The sequence below is a fragment of the Lissotriton helveticus genome, chromosome 7 (assembly GCF_964261635.1).
Source record: "Lissotriton helveticus chromosome 7, aLisHel1.1, whole genome shotgun sequence".
Lineage (NCBI taxonomy): Eukaryota > Metazoa > Chordata > Amphibia > Caudata > Salamandridae > Lissotriton > Lissotriton helveticus.
In genome coordinates, this window is record NC_136068.1 from 9,781,998 (window position 1) to 9,801,093 (window position 19,096).

Sequence of the window (19,096 nt, forward strand, 5' to 3'; positions counted from 1 at the left end):
CGGGTAGACCTATTCGAAAGAGGGTAATCTGGCAAGGAGCTTGGGTACTGTTGTGTCTGTATAGAAGCAGGTGGCATAGAAACCAATGGGTACTGGTGGATATTGGGGAATGGTTGATCGAATAAGACTGGGGGGCCCTTGGGCTGGGTAGTGATCTTAGCCCAACCCGGAGTCTGTACGGGACAATAGTAGTTAGATTGAATGTAGGAACGATACTGCGCCTCAGGGTTAAATTGGAATCCATGGTAGTTAGTAGAAAAATTGGTCCATTTAAGGAGGCTTTTGGTGTTATTATAATTATTTTTATTTGCAGGAGGTTGATCCGATGGATTGATCAGGGTTTCGGGATAAAAGTATGTAAGATTCCTCGTAGAAATCCCTCCCTCATTGCTACCCACATACCAATCGGACAGATGGGATACTACTTTGTGGTCCCTAAAATTAATAATGATTATGTCCCCCTCTATGTCCTTGGGGCGAACCCCTACCCACCGACATCTTCTGACTGTAACAATGTCCCCATTAAGATGTGAAGGAAGGGGCCTATTTGTTTTCAGCCAGAAGATGACTTTGTTTTTTAAACTTTCATTGTTTTCCCTATCCCCTTCTGCAACTGGTGGCACACCCGTCATAACAATGACATAGTTTGTGGAGTCCGGGGGCAGGTCTACATTTTTCTTATGGGGAAGGGGTCTGTTGGTTATGCCAGAGGGGTTAGCTGTTTTACCCATCCCATTCCTTACCTGTGACACAGCACCCTTTCCAGGAGGTTTGTTTACTACCACCCTGGGATTTGCTTTGGCAATAGTTGCCGCTGCTGGGGGTTTAGCTACTAGGACTGGTGCTTTATTAGGAGTAACAATGGCATTATTAGGAACGCTTTTAGTGGGTTTACTAGAAGAGGTAGATTTAGTGCCACTACCCAGGGATGGACCGGAAGGTATGTTCAATGGACCTTTGGCCATATCCACGCTAGGTGCGTGTAGAGGTTCGATGTTTGCCAACAGGCGGTCCAATTTATCTCCCAGTATCCTAACACGTTCCAGCACAGGAAGCATGTAAGATTTAATCAGCTTCTCTATGTTGGCGTAGGACACCTCATGGGCCTCCTCACTAAGTGACTCCGGGATATCCATCGCCTGTATGTCTGAAACCACTGGCGCTACAAGGGATGGTAGCCCCCACTCGATGTTAGACTTGGACGGGGCTGGTGTGGGTAACTGGCCGTTATAACCTTTCCTTTTTACCCCACCCTTCCTCCTTCTTTTCCTTGGTGGAGAATGCACAACCCTTTTGGCCTCATCAGGCTTAGATCTAGTATTACATTTACTCATTGTAGATATAGACTCCTCTGAGTCTATACCCACCAATGGGAGGTTGGGCAACATGGGACAGGGGTCCAAATCAATAAAATTATTAGATGGGATACTTGTTACCAAAAAACTAGATTGATCCACTGGCGGACAGCCCAAGTGATCTCCGCTGGTGACATCAACACAGAGCGGGGAAATGCTTGGAAATCTAAATATGTTTGGGGTTTGATTAATGTCAGTAGTATCGGCCTCAATTGAGCTCATCCCTTGGGCGGCCATATCATGTGTAAGATTTAACACTGATTGTGACTGCAGTGAAATTTTCTTTAGCTGCTCAACTGATCGTCGACGTTCTGCTCTCCTCTCTGCTAAGAGAAGGTCCCTATCTAAGTCCTTAGTAGATTTTTTGAAAAATGTGTCCAATGGACCGAGAACAGATGTTCCTACACCGGGAGGGGCAGAGTGACTCATGACAAATCTGGTTAATTAAATATTCACAACCCAGGAACAAAAGATAAACGTTAGGGTAATCACAATACAAAGCTCCAGTGCAAATTAAAAATGACCTGGCCCAGCCCGGCCTCCTGCGGCCCCGGACGGCCACAGACGGTCCCGCCCTTGTCCCGGGCTTCTCCCGGGCGCGCTCCCGCACGCTCCCGCTTAGCGGGGACAGTGGTTCAAGATATACTCTATGGGCACTTGCTTAATGGTTGGCGTACAGGGGGGTGTGGCCAGCGGGGAGAGCAGCCCAGGTGTGTTAGATGGGCGCGCAGGGGCTCCTGGTCATCGGAGTCCCTGCCTGCGTGCTCGCAGCCCCGCCGGCTAGCTCACCTGCCCGCGCCTCCTGACCTCAGCTGTTCAAAGGTCCAGGGTCTGCTTCCTCCTATGCGCGAGGCGCTGCGGGACAAGGGTGACGAAGAGAAAGTCTCTAAGATCCTCTGCTGTCCTCCGGTAATGCAGGCTCTCCCTTCCTGCGACAATATCCTCGGGCGGGCAGCAACGAGACAAGGGTTCCAATTAAAAAAGCCAAACTGCCGCTTTTTCAGGACTGAGGGCGGGGGCGTGGCCAGCGGGGAGAGCAGCCCAGGTGTGTTAGATGGGCGCGCAGGGGCTCCTGGTCATCGGAGTCCCTGCCTGCGTGCTCGCAGCCCCGCCGGCTAGCTCACCTGCCCGCGCCTCCTGACCTCAGCTGTTCAAAGGTCCAGGGTCTGCTTCCTCCTATGCGCGAGGCGCTGCGGGACAAGGGTGACGAAGAGAAAGTCTCTAAGATCCTCTGCTGTCCTCCGGTAATGCAGGCTCTCCCTTCCTGCGACAATATCCTCGGGCGGGCAGCAACGAGACAAGGGCACTAATCATGGTTCTATCTTTCTTCAGATTTCCCCTTCCCTTCTGCATCATGAATGCTATTAGCTGAAATTATCATTTGTACAGCTTTATTTGTAATACTTTGGAATAATACTTGTTATGTTTGAAATTTTATTAATGAAGGATGCCGTCATACCAAAGTGTCCAAACAGCCTACCTGCCACCCAATGGCCTTCTTCCGGGTATCCTCACAAAGAAAACAGTCACAACAACTCAGGATAGAGTTGATGTACAGCAAGTAACTCCAGTATCAACAAACCACTGAAGATTTGCATTTATGCAATACGAAGATGACCTCAAGGATAGCAGGTTATCCCCAGCCTATTTTCTCGTGTGAAAAGAATGGGATTTCTGGAAGGTTTGGAGAGCATCTGTTCAAAATGGAAGTTTCTGCACCATCACGTGTTGTAGTTGGTTGGCATAGCAATGAAGTAGAGTGCTGATCAGTCCACCCCCCTCATGATGGACATTCGGACCAGTTGTCTACCAAATGATTCTATATCCATCACTAGAGACAGGATCTTCTTCAAGCCAAGGTCAGCTGCTTATCTCATAGACAAGAATGGTTTTCAATGCCTTAAGTGACATACAGGTGTTCTCCTTGGCGAAATCACATACTGCTGTCAATATCTTGGAACAATTTTGATACCTCAGTTAGGTCATCCAAATATTGCCTCAATCGGAATTGGTGTTGATGCTTGTCATTTCTGTGCTGCCTGTGCCTATCCACCTCTTTTAAGTACTGACATATTTATCAACCAACCATTTGAAGCTGTTGGTGCTGTAGTTGTAGTAGAAGACAATGGTGTTGCCACTTTTGCGTGCTGCTGCTGCGGTTGGAACATGCTTCTCGGCCATGGGCCAACACAGCACTTTCTAATGGTTAACAGCAGTACTTCAGTTCGGAAATGTCTCGAATTCGATAATGATAATTTATTTTATGGTCTTGAATTTGCAAATGATAATCTTCTAGGTCACCCACCTCTATGTCACCTACTTTTTGTCTATTGAGACATCCACTATTGGAAAAGGAATCAAAGTGAGCAGTCCATTTTTTGCAGCATGGATCTAGTATTGTGGCACAGAGGTACTCTACAAGGTACATAATCTCTTTTTGTAGCTGTTGATTTACGTTCACATGACGGATTAGGCTGTTGATCAAAACAGCTGCTCCTTCATTGACACTGGTAAATCTCAAAAGGCACCTGAATCGGGATCTCCACTAAACCCCATTTTCAACCTCTATTATCATAACCCCTGCAGTTGCATCCCCTCTCCTTTGTAGAATGTGAACATTGACAGAACTGTACTGCTCAAACAGGCATTGGAGCATGTAAAAGGTGGAGTTCCAAAAGGTTGGCACCATATGCATAAGGGCTTATAAAAGGACACAGTCAGTCAAAATCACTTTATTCGATTATTCAAAATCATAAAAGCATGTTAAAATACCCAACACGTACAAAACATATAACACTCAAAATCCATCATTAATAAAATACAGCTCTATAAATTCAGCAGTGAAATATAAAATACATAATATGAAGGGAGAATCCATTATACAGAGAAATGAGTAATTACAATTTAATTTCTTTTTCTCCTTGCTCTAACTGCTGCAATTATAAAACTAGCGATATAAAACATTTATGAAGGGCTATTCAACATCTGTACATATTTTAAGGCTGGCCTAACTTGCACAAAGCCTTATCTTTTAAAATGGGAAAAAGAAAATGGTTCAGAATCCGCAAGTATTGGTCACAATCATTACGAAATGCAGAGTATCTTGCCTCGAAAAACTATCACAAGAACAGGGTCCCAGATCCTCTGACTTGTTCCAGGCCAAGGGTTCAGTCAATAAAAAGTGTTAAAAGTTAAACCTAAACTGCGTCAGGACTCTATTGGCATCCCCGTTTTATGATAGATAGGGGGCATCTTCCTTTTTGGACCCAGGCTCAGTGGGCATCTAGGGAAACCTACCAAACCCAGCCATTTCTTAAAGCTAGAAAGCTGGGGAGTCCAGGGAGGTGTGGCTTGCATGGATACCCCAACGTTTTCTTAATAAGAATCCCCTCCAAGCCTCAAATTTAGCTACACAAATCACATTGTCCTCACATTACTGTCTGTGACAACTGCGCCGGCACAAACTCCCTACCACCCAGCTTTCCCCTAAGTCTCCCGAGTAAAATGATACCTCACTTGTGTGGTTGGGCCAAGGGCCCGGGACTAGGAAGAGCCAAAAACATAGGGATTAAGGGAATAGCACAGCGAGCTCTAAGCACTGTACACTTTTTTACATGCATTTTTAGGCTGACACTGCATTGGACACCCACACAAGTAAGGTATCATTTTACTTGGGTCCCCATTTATAAGGGGTGGGGCCATGGCCATGCCAATTGTCGGCAGCTCCCACTCCTCTTTTATGAAAAAAAGAAAAACCCTTTTTGTCTAATGAGCTTTCTGACCCTCGGGGGGCTTATTCGGGGGTAATAACCCCTGATCTCCCCCTGAAGGGGGGGGGGCAGAAAGATGATCCAGTTTGTTTTGGGGGTGATTGCAATGGCAGGCTCATTTTGGGCAGACCCCACCCCATAATTTACAAAAAAATATCCCTGGTGCCTAGTGTGTTTTCTGACCCCAAGGGGGGCAGATAAGGGACTACTGCCTCAAAAGCCCCCTGGGGGGCAGAAATACTGTTTCCTTTTACATTTGGGAAGGGACATTGTCTTGCCCATTGTGGTCATCCCCCATCCCTCTTTTATTAAAAAACCCTTGGTGTCTAGTGGACTTTCTGCCCTCCCAGGGGGGATGGAGGTTGTTTGGGGATGTGGGCACTGGTATGGCCATTTTGGTCAAATGTACATTAAAAAAATCCCTGGTTCCTAGTGTGATTACTGCCCCCCCTCCCACCCTCAGAGGGGAAGATTGGGAGCTTTTGCCCCCATCTGCCCCCAGGGGGCAGAAAGACTGACTATGCCCAGAAACCTTGGGGGAGCAAAGGCCCTTGTCCAAGTGGCGGTTCCCCTCCCTGGTGTCTAGCGGGTGGATTTCTACATGGGGATCGCCTACCTGTGGTGAACCCCAAGCCAGGATCCATTAGGGAGGTGTTCCATTGGCAAGGGGGGATTCCCCCGTTTCCTATGATGCCTTTCTAGTCTGTCTCATGGCTCAGGGGCCAAGATAGGCCCCTGAGCACCGAGGCAGTGAAATTGAAACGGCTCCTTGCACTTTTGTTTTCAATGAAATTACATCAGCGTCGCTGATGTCAGTTCACTGAAAACTCAGCATAGCCTCTCGAGCGGGAGCTGGGGAAGTTATTCCCCAGCTCCAAAGGCTGTTTTGGTGTAAAGGAAATACCTCTGGTGCCCACACTAGGGGGATTTCCAGTGCCATGAGAGCGGACGGCCGGCAGCCGTCTGACGCACTCGAGCACCGTAGCATCGGACAGCTCAGTAAATATCCTGGGTCATTGATTACATGACCCCAGGTGATCTTGCCATATTTCTCAAAAACACTCTTGAATGATGCTCCATGCTTTTCATCTAGGATTTAAGACCCTATTGTGGTTGTTTTTATGATTGCATTTTGAAAAATGTTAAACAAAGGGTCAGACACATGTTAGTTTTTATCTTTTTTTAAAAGCAACAACATGAGTCTGAATCTTTCTTTTAACAATTTTCAACCCACAAATGGAATAACAAAACTAGGTTAGACTCACAGACGTGTTGTTTTTATATTTTTATTAAAAGTGTATTAAACATCTTTTATATTAATCACTATTATTAAACATGCATTGTGTGAATTATTGAATTAGACATATGAATAAAAATATTAGTGACTATTGGAAAAACATGATAGCTCTGCTTGCTTTATATATATATATAGATAGATATGCTCACCCTTGGTAAAGCCTATAGGCTAACTTTTTATATTAAGGCTCTTTCACAAAGTGAGTAAGTCTGCCTGAGTACTTCCAGGACCTTTGAGCCCAACGCCACGCTGTGCATACCACAACGACATGCACAGTGTGGGGTTCCACCCCACTCTCATGGTAGAGCTGACATTCAAACTTTCCTTATACTTGACACTGTCCTGAAAAGAAGACAATGAAACTCTGTGAATAAAAAAAAAATAGAATGCAAAAAGTCCTATAGATCACTGTGACCATCTGTAGGTTTTAGCGTTTAATCAACCACTCGGGATAGGTGTTAATTTCCTTATACTTTATTTAGTTTGTGTGAAGAAAGGAAATAAAGTCCCAATCTTGCACTTAATAGCGTCATCTTTTTTTTCCAGGTCCTTCGGAGCGCCTCTCCGCCAACACCCTTGACAGAAGTCAAGAAGCAGGTAAGTGTCTGCCCTTTTATTTCACTTAACATGAGTTAGATTAGTGCTTGTTAGCAAAGTAATAGGATAAGGGATATAAAGAAAATTATGTATCCCAAAAGAAATACTGCGTGTACCAGTAGATCGTATACGCATCCTTCGAGACGCCGTTCTTTATCACTTTCCTCTTCTGGGTCGCGTGGAGAAATCTGACTCCTCCCCTCTGCCTGACTTGCGGGACAGGCAAAAAATATGAGAAAATATAAAAAAATATATATAAAAAAATAATATAATATAATAGAAAATATAAGAAAATCGGTCAGTGACAATCACAGAGGAGATTCGAAATCAAGGTTGTGGGAACAACTGAATCAGTACCATTGACGTTCTCTGTCACTCAGTGTTAGTCATATACATCTACACATGGGATATCATTTATTCAGGCTCTTTTACCCCTTTATTATGGCTCTTATATCACCCATCTCTGTCTTATAGAAGGCTTAGTCTGCAGGGAGCACTCTCATTGCCTTGCACATCTTAGAGCACAGTATTACTATACATGTGGAATACATCAGTGGCATCATGTTACTATTATAGCACATTTATCTAATGATTAATACATGAGGGAGAGACAATATAGTTTGCTGCCATCTTAGGTCCATAAATGCTCTCTAGGTCAAGTTGTAGGCTTGCTTCTGTATGAGTATTCCGGAGTTTTGTGCAAATTAAAAATTATTTGTTTTTAATTCAGAGAAGTAACAGTAGTAAAGCTTCAAGTCTGTGGGCCCCTCAGATGGAAATCACCTGATCTGTTGATCTTTTAAATGAGGGCAAAAGAAGTGCTACACCTCCAATAAACATGTTTTACTACTTCCAATGTATTTTAATAGACCAGCAATGGAATTCAAAATCTTTGAAAAGTAAATATTTGCACAGGGTGTGATGCACCAGCAAGAGAAATTATTTGGACTGGAATGTTTCCCAGGATTTCAGTTTTGAGACACAGATGGAGTACCTGTCACTGGAGAAAAAATAATCCCACAGAAAAACTGTCTTCAAGCTTAATAACTTCAAGGATTTTTATTACTGCTAAAAAATCTTGCGCAAAAATGTGATTTGGAGGAATTCATCACAAGTGATAACATGAAAGGGCAAAACCAGTTGTGGTAACTGGGGGAGCAGTTTCTACAGAATCTTTGGTGTGAATGTTAAAATGTGGAGAAAGTTTAACACGTATATAATGCATTTTTGGTGATTTTTAGGATTTAGCCAGCCTTAAAAATATTGAAGACAATAGTCGGTGGAAAATTATGCATTTTTCGGGAGGCCCATTGTATATGAATACAGTTTTGGATGAGCTTCCATTCTATAAATGTAAATTCATTTATTTATTTTATTTAATGCGATTTTATATAGCGCGAACATTACCCGAAGGTGTCAGAGCGCTTTACAAAAGAACAAGTTGCGATACATAAGGATTTAGGATTACATGAGTTACATAAAAGATACAAACAGAAAAAATTGCAAATGTACAAGTTGTAAAGTCACACAAGGAAGAGATACAAACAGAAAAAATTGCAAATGTGCAAGTTGTAAAGTCACTCAAGGAAGAGATACAAATGCATAAACTCTAAAAGGTCTACTAAATATACTAGTGGTGAAAATTAAATTTTAAAATAAACTGGAGTAAAACACTATTTTTATTCTCCATCTATAATTAATAAAATGGAAGCATTTAAATATTTGAAAGTATTTTTATACTACATTAAAAAATATTGGAAGTAATTTAAGTGGTTTACACTCAAAAGTTAGACTCTTCCCCCTTTTCAGAGGCGGATATGTGTATGTTTACACCTTTGAGTAACTTTACACTCGGATTTTGTTGGTAGCCAAAAGTTGTAAAGTTACTTAAAAGTATAAGAATGAGTGAAGTTACATTTGTAAACAACTCACAAGTGTAACTTACCTTTGTGAAGTGCTTCAATTTTGCTTTGTCTTGCCTGTCAGGACAATGCTTGATAGGCTGGTATAGCATTTTGACCAGTTTGGGAGTTTGTCGTTTTTTACAGAGGGTTGATATTGAAGGATTGTAGCCAGTCCCTACAATCAGCTATGAATATCAATTTGACCTTGGTAGATTGTGTCAGTTCTTGTTTATTGTGCAGTTGTTCAAAGTCTTTCAAAAGTAGTTTGAAGTTGTTCTCTAGATCATGTCCCTTCTCTCTTCTTGTGTAGCCATGCAACTGGTGGTGCTTTGTTTGTATTATGAGGAAAGTGGAGGCTACTTTGGGTGTTTCCCACTTAATTTTTTGGGTTTGAGTTTGTTGGAATTAGTGGAAAAGAGGGGATATCATTTCAGCTTTGGATCATATTTTAGCCCTTAAAGTTCTTACCTTTAATATCTGCTTTTCTGTTTATTTGGTTAATATCTTTTCTGCGCATTTTTTCAAAAATATACAGGAAAACATTTTCCTTGCTATCACGGACTACTGCATATTCCAATGTAATACCATCTCCCTTGAAGGTCTCTCTTTTGAGACTCAGTTTACAAATATCACTCTCCTTTATGGATTTCAGTACCAGGGAACCGAGACTACTTTCCCCAGGATTGGTGTCCATGAAATGTGCTCCTATTGGAGGAGCCTCTATCATGTGGCGTGTGTGGCCTTTGTATGGTTCAGTCACTAAGGAGGGAAATTATTCATCAAAACATTAATGATCAAGCAAGATGGACTGTGCAGGGACACCTTTGTCCTCTGAGTCTGTAGCTTCCCTTGCTGAGTAGTGAGGTTCAATAGGATTGTGCCCTGTGTAGCAAGCTTGTGATTCTCTGCTGAGACTAAAATCTTTTTTGTTGGTGTTGCCCTTGCCAGATAGGTAGATGGAAATTTATATGAGTTAACTGGACTGCTGGAGGCTTGATTGATGTTAGAATTCTCACTAAATATTTCTACCATTTATAACAGAATAACTGGAATGTTTTCAAGTTTAGTAAACATCGGTTAACATGGGCCTAGTGTGGTGACTATTTTAGCCTCGTCTTGCTTGTGGAATATATATATAGTTTTCCATTTATGGCTGCCAATGAGGTTTCAGTTTTAGTGTAGTGTTTAGTTGTTTTTTCCAAAACAAGGGTTTATATAGAAAGTGCATATATCATCACATTTAATGCTGCAGAGAACACTCACCAATTTACTGATTTATTTTAAACTTTGTCAATTCTATAATAATATTGTTTTCTTTTGATTGTTCTAAAAAATCAAGAATACTAGATTCTAGAAGGTCCTCATCTGTTGTCTGATATGCACCTGGTTCAACAGCGATTGTTAGTATGAAGGTAAAACATTTTATCCGGGTCCCCTTGAACATACTCCATCATTATGATTCAGAGCTAGTGGAGATTAAAACTAGAGTGCCTTGAAGCTTCAATTAAGTTGATAGCATCACATAACCTTGCATTGCTCTTTAGAAGGTTAGATATGTCAACACGTGGGATCTTTTTGTGATTAAGTATATGGGGCAATGTCATTGTACAATCTAAATAAACTGTACAAGGTAAGTAGGGCGTGAGCAATGTTTTATAAAGATGTATCACTTGTGTGACTTTGATTGTTGCTTTAGTTTGTAAGTCCCCCATTCACTTGATTTGTCTTGTCTTTTTAATATACATGGACTGTGCCCCCATAAGCGTTAGGGAAATTAGAAAAAAAGTATATCCTGCTATTCCTCATGTTGGCCATTTTGAAGATGTCTACATTGTATATGGTGGCCCTTTATTGCAAGCAATTTTAGATTTATTTGAGGGGGTCCACTTTGATTATGAATAATATGCTGGTGCAGGTTGTCAACTAATTGTATATATTACTTGTGGATTACATGTCTGGTGATTCATTCCATTCTGCTTGGAAGGATAATTACTCAAAAGCTGCTCTTGGTCTTCTTGTGTTACTAGCTCATGTTTTTGGTGGTTCACAAGCTCACATGCTCTTGCTTTCTTGGGCACTTCGAATAAATGGCCTATAATGCCTCTAATGAAAATCAATGATGTGATTAGAGAGCCAATTCTATGCCTGCTTAAGTAACCATTAATGGCCAAGGCCCCTGCAGCTCTGCTCAACTCTTCATGCCACACGTTGAAACAGCACCGCCTTCCTGCTGCTGCAGCGCATTGTCACACTATAACATTGCACAGCACAACCCAGGTTCCAGCTTACTATTGTCAGTTGAGGCATACTCTTCTCTTGGGCTCCACAGCTGGTAAAAGCCCACTGGATCTCTCAGCTCAAGCAAGTGATGTATCCCCGGGACACAATCGACAGCGAGGGCATACGTGCAATGGTCCACACATGTGCCTTAACCCACAATTAGCCACAGTAGGCACAGTGGCCTCAGGGGCATGCATCCAAGTTTCTCAGCTGCTCAAAGAGTTATTGGGAGCTGAACAGCAGTTTGGTCGCTCAGCTACTCAGCAATAGATAAAGCGGACTGTGTACATCTCAGAAGTTCCTACCGCTTTCACAACACCATCCCTTTTAGCCTGACCATCAGGCATCATGATGCAGAAAATAAATGGTATTTTTCAAAGATAATCTGAGGTTATGTAGTGCACATATGTTTCATCATCTTTGCTTCAGAGAGAATCTAGCTGCCTAAGTAGATTCTTTCTTACTTTATTACTATATTAGCATCCATAATTATCAATTTAGCAAGTTAGTTTACACATTATTATTATTATTATTATTATTGTTATGGATTTATGATGATCTCTCTCATGGATTTTCCATTCACTCTTTCTTCCTTTAGTTGCTTTCATGTTGGAGAATCATTTTGCTGCTTCACCTCCTCCTCTCAGAATAAGACTGTATCAGAGGCTGCTGAAAGATCAACACTCTCTCCCTCCCTGGCACTGACTGCTAGAAAAATGGCAGGGTCGACTGGGCAAGGAGTCCTCAGAAACAGTGCAACTTGAGCTCCTGGACACACATAACAATGGTCTCTGCAAGGCTCGGCTCAAGTTTAGTTTCTTCAAATTGCTGCATGATTGGCGTTGGTCCCCACATTGTCTCAAGGTGGCTAACCTGAATTCTAAAGCGGTATTCTGGTGTTGGGACCACCAGCCTGGCGACATGTTACATTTGATATAATCCTGCCCCTCTCTAAAGATATTTTGGCAACAGGTCCTGGGTACAATGAATGCTTGCAATGGCCTCACTCTGTGACCTCCCTCGCACTGAACTTTCTCCATGACTTATTAAAAGTGGCAGACCTTTACAATTACAGGAAGAGGTGAATAGCTACAGCACTTGCAGTAGCTACAATGGATATCCTTCACCATTGGAAGCAGGCAAGGCCCTCTTCTCATATATACAGAATGCAAAACATGGTGATGACTTCTTGCCATGAGCAGGTTGTCTACCTCCTTCTGTATCAAACCCACTTTCTGAAGAAAATATGTCTCCTTTAATCTCAAGGATGTCCACACCCTCTTAATCTCCCAGAAAAGCTGACCACTTTTGAGAAGGAAGCAACCTGACCAAATAAAATGTTAGCGCAGATGCAAGGAAAGAAGGTTAGGGATGAATCACCCCCCAAAAAATGTTGCAATCTAGTTGATGATAAACATTGGGGTTAATTCTAATAGTCTCCTATGGAAGGAAGGAAGGTATTAGGAACGCTCCTTTCTTTTTCAGTACAGAGCCGATATCGTTAAATAGTTACTCTTGTATTTTCTTTGGTAAATTCGGTAAAATTGATACTAAAAGATTTTTGGCCCCCTTTGTGAGACTTAGGGCCAGATGTAGGAAGCCGAATTGCGATCGCAAATGCTGAAATTCTGCAAATTTTGGCGTTTGCGATCGCAATCCAGCTTTGTCCAATGTGGACCTACTTGCAAAATAAGGAATCGTCAAAATTGCAATTCCTTATTTTGGGCAAGCATTTAGGGAATTGCAATTTGCGATTCCCTAATTCCTATGCTAGTATGCATCACAAGTTGTGATATTGCCTTAAGGAATTGCAAATTACCAACTACTTCAAGTTGGTGGTAATTTGCGATTTCTTTAAAAAACACTTTTTAGATTTTTTTAAAAGTGCAATGTGGCACATATTCATGCTCTTAGGGCATGTATGTGCGCCACATGTGCACACATGCACATTTCAGGGGTGGAACAGGGTGTCCCTCTGGAACTCTTGCACCCTTGAAATTGCGCCTGCAATTTGCAAGTACCTATTGGGTGCTCGCAAATTGCTTGTACAATTCCCAATCATTCCTATGGGCCACATAGGAATGAATGGGAAGGTATTCCTTGATTACGAATCTCAATTTGCAATTCGCAATTAAGGAATATTAAGGAATCGCAAAAAATATTTCAATTTCTACCTACATGGCATTTTGCGAGTCCTTAATAGAGATGCGGAAAAAATCGCTAATAAGGACTCACAAAACTGACTTTACCTACATCTGGCCCTAAGGAACTTAAGACAAATGTCCTAGCTTATCATTTCTTCCAGCACCTTTTAGATGAAGGAACTTGTACTGTTGTAGGCCAATTTCATCTTGCTGCTGTACGATCACATGGCAGTATGCACTTTATCTAAACTGTGTTCTAGATTTTATGTATATTTCAACTTTTTAATTGCTAATTCTGGATGCATTTTATTGTTTTATATACGTATGTATGCATACTTTTAAGGTTGTACTACCAGCCGAATAAAGTTATTCAATCAAACAAGTTAACTACTTGGTAATTTCTTCTTCCTTCTTTTTTCTTTTCTCTGTTTCTTGTTCTGTTCTTTTCATCCCTTTATTTTCTTTTTTCTATCTTCATTTGCCACTTGCGGACTTAGCTCCATTTTGATACATGATTTGATTTGTTTAATTACATGTTTTGTTGACACTGGAATCCTTTTAATACTGTGATTCATTACAGATTACTCTGTAATATTTGCTTTCTGGTATCTGCTGCACTGATTTCTAATGCATACTTACAAATGCTGGGACTGTACATTTTTTATGACAATTAAAAAAAAACAATAAAGAAAAGTTATTAAAAAGTGTATCTTTTTTCAGAAAGTTTCTTTGAGAGAAGACAGTAATCCTGTTTACTGTGGACAGCTCTAACTGATACTTTTTTCCAGATTTAGAAAGGGACCCTTCCCCTTTGCAAATCAGTTACCACCTCAACTTGGTAGTCTGTTACTTTTCAACGTTTTGCAACCAGATTTTTGTCCGAAAATATTGATACATCACAGTCAGAATTGTTAGGGATGCGAAAATATAACCTGTCCAAATAGAAATTTGGAAACCATTTCTAAACCCATTTAGCAACTAAGAAAATCTTTTTAGAATTGCTAAATGTATTTTTGAAAAAGGGTTTTAGCATTTGCAAACCCTATTATGTAAGCGATTAGAGGGTTTGAAAATGCTAAAAACATTTTTACACTAGGCCTTTGGCATTTAAAAACCACCTTGAGTTGGGCATGAACAGGTTAAATTTAAAAGAAGACAAGAATTCTATGAGTGTGGTCTTGCAAACCTTCCTGAATCAAACAATATTAAAAGTACTCAAAACTGATTGGAGGGTGAACAAGATTTTCCTCCTATTGTCTGTTTGGTTCCACAAACTGTGATTCAAATTTGTGGAACCAAATTAGCCTGATTGGCTGCCCATAACAGCTTGAAAAAAATGTTGCAGCTACCATAAATTGTATTTAATTTGTAACTGGCTTTGTGGAAGCCAATGACAGACTTGTGGTTACCTGCACGGTTCTCCAAATTCTACAGATCCTGGTTGAGAACTGCGAAACCCAGTGAAATCTTCAGCGGCATGGGACCAAGAACCCAAAGCGAATAAAAAAGAAAGAGCACAATCTGAAGCAATGCTCTCCAGGCTTCCATTTTGGATGCAAAGGTGCATTTCTGCACTAGGAAAATAGAGCTAAAAGCAGAATTACTCATCTTGCAAATTTCTATGTAATCTTGCAGACTTTTTTGTTAATTTTGCATACATATGCTACACTGAAGTACGCGAGTTACACTCACCCCTAGTTATCACACATTTCTTCCTCTGAATGAGTGATTTAACTAAAGTTGGGAACACCGCCTAAAAAATTACCCCAACAAGTGGACCATAGAGCTTCTGAGGCCAGTCCTTGATCGCTGTCCCTAGATGCCCTTGACTCGGGTTTCATGTGAATTTATTTGTCATGGTGGGGAAATGCTGCCATTCTACTGAACCTTTGGTATTTCCACAACAGCAAGGTAAGCATTGCCTACTGTATCTCTTTCCACTGCACAAACATATGGCGTGAGCTCTCTGATGAGCTAATATGATATGATATGCAATACAAAATACCAAAGAGTGTACTTAAAAAGCAGGGGAAAGAATTGTCTAGAGCAGCAGACCAGGAGTATTTAAGTAAAAAAGATTCTGTAAAATGGTTGCGCAGTAGCAGGGTGAAAGACATAACTTACCCGTACCTAGACACACTAGCGAATTGTTGGCTGAGGATGGAAGTGCTTAGGATCAGAATTGGTATTATCCCAGATGTGGTCATTAGTGCTATAAAATCTGGAGTAATGCAACAAGATGGTAAATGTAATTGTAAAATAGGGATGAAATGTAACATTTTACACATTTTAATGGATTGTGATCATTTTTTAGAATTACGTAAATTAATGCTACTTCCGATCTTTTTAAAGTACAATATAAGGGCGCGTTTACAAGCATGGGAGCTTCTCGCAGAAATGGAAAAGTTAGATATCGCGATAGCCATAGGGAAATTTATGCAGGGTGTATATAAGTTCCCTGCCACATTAGGGGTCTAAACACAACAAATTGTGTAATAATCTAAAAAGAAGTTTTATTGATGTTGAAATTGCTACGAATGAGTTTTTTATGGATGTCATGTTTTAAGACTATGATGTTTTATGTGTAGATCTTTTAAAGATTAATGTAAGAGCTGTTGTTTAAAGACCGAATGGTCTAAATAAACTTATTTTTGAACTGAACTGAACTGATATGCTCCTGATTTCTAATGTCTCCAGCTTTCCTTTTCAATGCTGGATCATTTGTATGGCTTGATTTCCGCAGTTCCTCCTGTAGTTAACGATGACCTATATACCAACTCCTTTAGGATCAGACATCCCGTCTCCATCCTTCTCCCTATCCTTTGCATTAGTGTTGAGTGCTCTCTCCACCTGCAATGCCCATGATCATATGCTCCTTTGTTGCTTTGTCTTCCTTTCTAGTTTTCTGTCATCTCTTAATGTTGGGTCTTTGATTTTGTCATTATCTGGTGGTTCACCAATACTATGTTTGAACTTTGCCTAGTACACATTGGTGTCAGCCATTTTTTAAATTCCTCATATTCCTATTGCTTGTACTGTTATTAGTGTTTAAAATACTATAAAGAAGTCCCGCAAAATTGTGATAGTAATAGAATTCCTGGATGGTAACCGAGGACCAAATTACATTGTTACCTGTTATGTGTTCTCAACCAATATATATTCCTATGTTTCTTTCTGAGATGTCCATAATGATTTAAACTAATAGGTCAATTAAAAAAAAATTCACTTTATTGAACCTTGTTCGACATGGAATGAGGATTAACAGTGGCAGGATCAAAAAAGAAAAGAAAGAAACCATATTAGGGCTGTATAAGAGATTGATTTTTTTGAAGTCAAGTAGAGCTAGATGGGCATAGACAAGAAATCTAAAACAAATACGCATAAAATAACCATATTAACGATGGAATATTATTTGAACTGGAATTGATGATGGAATTTTGCATCCTTGACCACTATATAAATATATTTTTGTTGGCAAGTTTGACTATTCTGGATGTTAAAACGAGAAAATAATGCAGCTCTTTATGTAGTGTGATGAAAGAAATAGGAAAAGTGCGATCCTCTACCAAAATTAGAAGGAAATTGTGACTTGGCAAGCTCAATTAAATATATTGCTACTAAATAGTACAATTACCAATGATTCAAAAGAATTGGAAGCAGAAAAAATTAATATCAGGAAGCGAGCTCCGGCTAAAAACCAATGCAGGAGTCTGAGAGGGCACTGTGCAAAACCTTCAACTGAGAATGGGTCTGTTGAAAGCCCAATCAGAATTCAGGATAGGAATGGGGCTGATCTTTCTTCACCCCATTCCAACCTATATTCTGATAGGGTGCTAGCTTAAAAGCAACACCTCCCAAGCAGGTTTCTATCTTCAGACATGCTGCACTGATTTGGACATGCATAGCATGCCTATGGATTGTGGATGTTTGAGGGGGGTTCATTTTTTCACATTTTGTTACTTTTTACCTTTTCAGCAATTTTAACACTTTACTACTACAACGTCTCTACTAGGATGCTGTTTTCCCATCTTACCTCAGATAAGATGGTGTCAGCCATTTGTGGCACTTCTCCCTATTCAAATTTTGAATTTTAGTCATATTTATATTGGTGATACAACAAGAAACTGAGGGGTAGAGGCAAAGGAAGAACCACACTTGAAAATAATATTGTGGGATATATATAAAATATTCTCAGTGGTGCAGAGAACCTAGGAGTGCAACACCTCTCTACTCCAAAATGGAATATTTCCAAGACACAAAATGCAAACAGTTGTTCGGCAACCACGAATCGTAACGTTTTCTATAGAATGCAAGAATTTTGCAAGAGATTTTTTATCAACAACAACAGTGATCACAGTTCATGTGTGAACAAGTCAATACTTCTGATGTTGACATTTTCTTTCTTCATTTATTCTTTATTGAATATACTCTCATGCAAAGTTACATCAATGAAATGAATAATAAAATCCAGTAGCCGACGCATTTCGTCTACACAGGACTTCTTCAGGGCTAAGGAAAACACATAAACCAACATTTTAAAATATGTACATATAAGTTAGACAAATCAAAAAAATATTTTTTAAAGCAAAAAATACATACTTAATATTGTTACAATACTGGAGAAGAACTAACCCTGGGCGTAGTTCGCGAAATAGCGATACGCGTAGCTACGCAAAGTGCACTTCGCACTACGCGAGCTATGCGTAGAGCTACGTGAACTGCGTAGTGAGCTGTTGGCGATGATTGCACAGTGCCGGATGCTTGTCCGCACTGTGCAATCATTGAAAACGGCATCTTGCACAGTGCGAGCTGTCGTTTTCTGCCGCTCAAGTAGATTTTTACTCGAGCAGCAGCTTTCTCAACGTGGACTGGTAGTTTCTCATCTCGAGCGGTCGCGAGCATACGCGACCACTCAAAATGAGAAACCTGACCTCCCCGCGTTGAGAATCTCGCCGGGAGGTTTATTTTCCATGCTCGCAATCGCCAACTTGATGTTGCAGATCACGAACGAGGAAAAAAAAAATATTGCTGGGGTGTCATTTTGCTCACTCGCGGTCGCCAACTTGACGTTGAGGACCGCGAGCAAGCGAAAAATGACCACTACGCGTGTTTGCACTGTACTACGTGCAATTCGCGTAGTGCGAAGTAGCACAAACTTCGCTAACTACGCAAGCGTAGCGTAGTTGTCTGCCCAAGGTTAGAGAAGACTCCAAACAGAACAGCAATTCCATTTTCATGTGAATAACAGTGCATTCTGAAATTAACAGTTTATAGTATTCTATTTCATGGTGGCTTGAGTCTACATGACGTATACAATAATTTTAGAAAATATTTCTTAAAGCATACCTCTAAATTGTATGTGGGATTCACCAGATCCATAATATCTACTGGCACTGTATACATCCCAAATTTGTCAAGTTATGCAGTATATGCATTCTGAAAAATGTATATTGGTAAGCATTTGGGACTTAAAATTTACTTGGCTAACAGAACGTTAGTAAAATGACTAACTTGGGTCTTAACATTGATCGCTTGGCTCATTTGACTTAATGCACCCTTTCTTTTTAACTCTTTTCTGCTTTTTCAACCTGTACTTTTTCACAAACAACTGAATATTTACCGAATGGCATGCTCTCAATATGATATGAACCAATTGAGACTTAGATGCTAGAGATTATCTTCTTAGTTGAATTTGTTCAGTTAAGAAAATATTTTTAGATATTTTTTGCGTTTGTGAGTACTTATGGTT

At 40.6% G+C, this 19,096-nt stretch overlaps 1 long non-coding RNA gene across 1 annotated transcript in view; it reads right to left on the reverse strand.

Annotated features, from left to right (window-relative positions):
* Nucleotides 1-17,735: 17,735 nt before the first annotated feature.
* The window catches only part of LOC144766567 (uncharacterized), a 176,261-nt gene continuing 174,900 nt past the window's right edge, over nt 17,736-19,096 (reverse strand). Inside the window, exon 6 of the long non-coding RNA XR_013597840.1 lies at nt 17,736-17,856. This is a non-coding gene — a long non-coding RNA (uncharacterized LOC144766567). The remainder of the gene's footprint in view (nt 17,857-19,096) is intronic.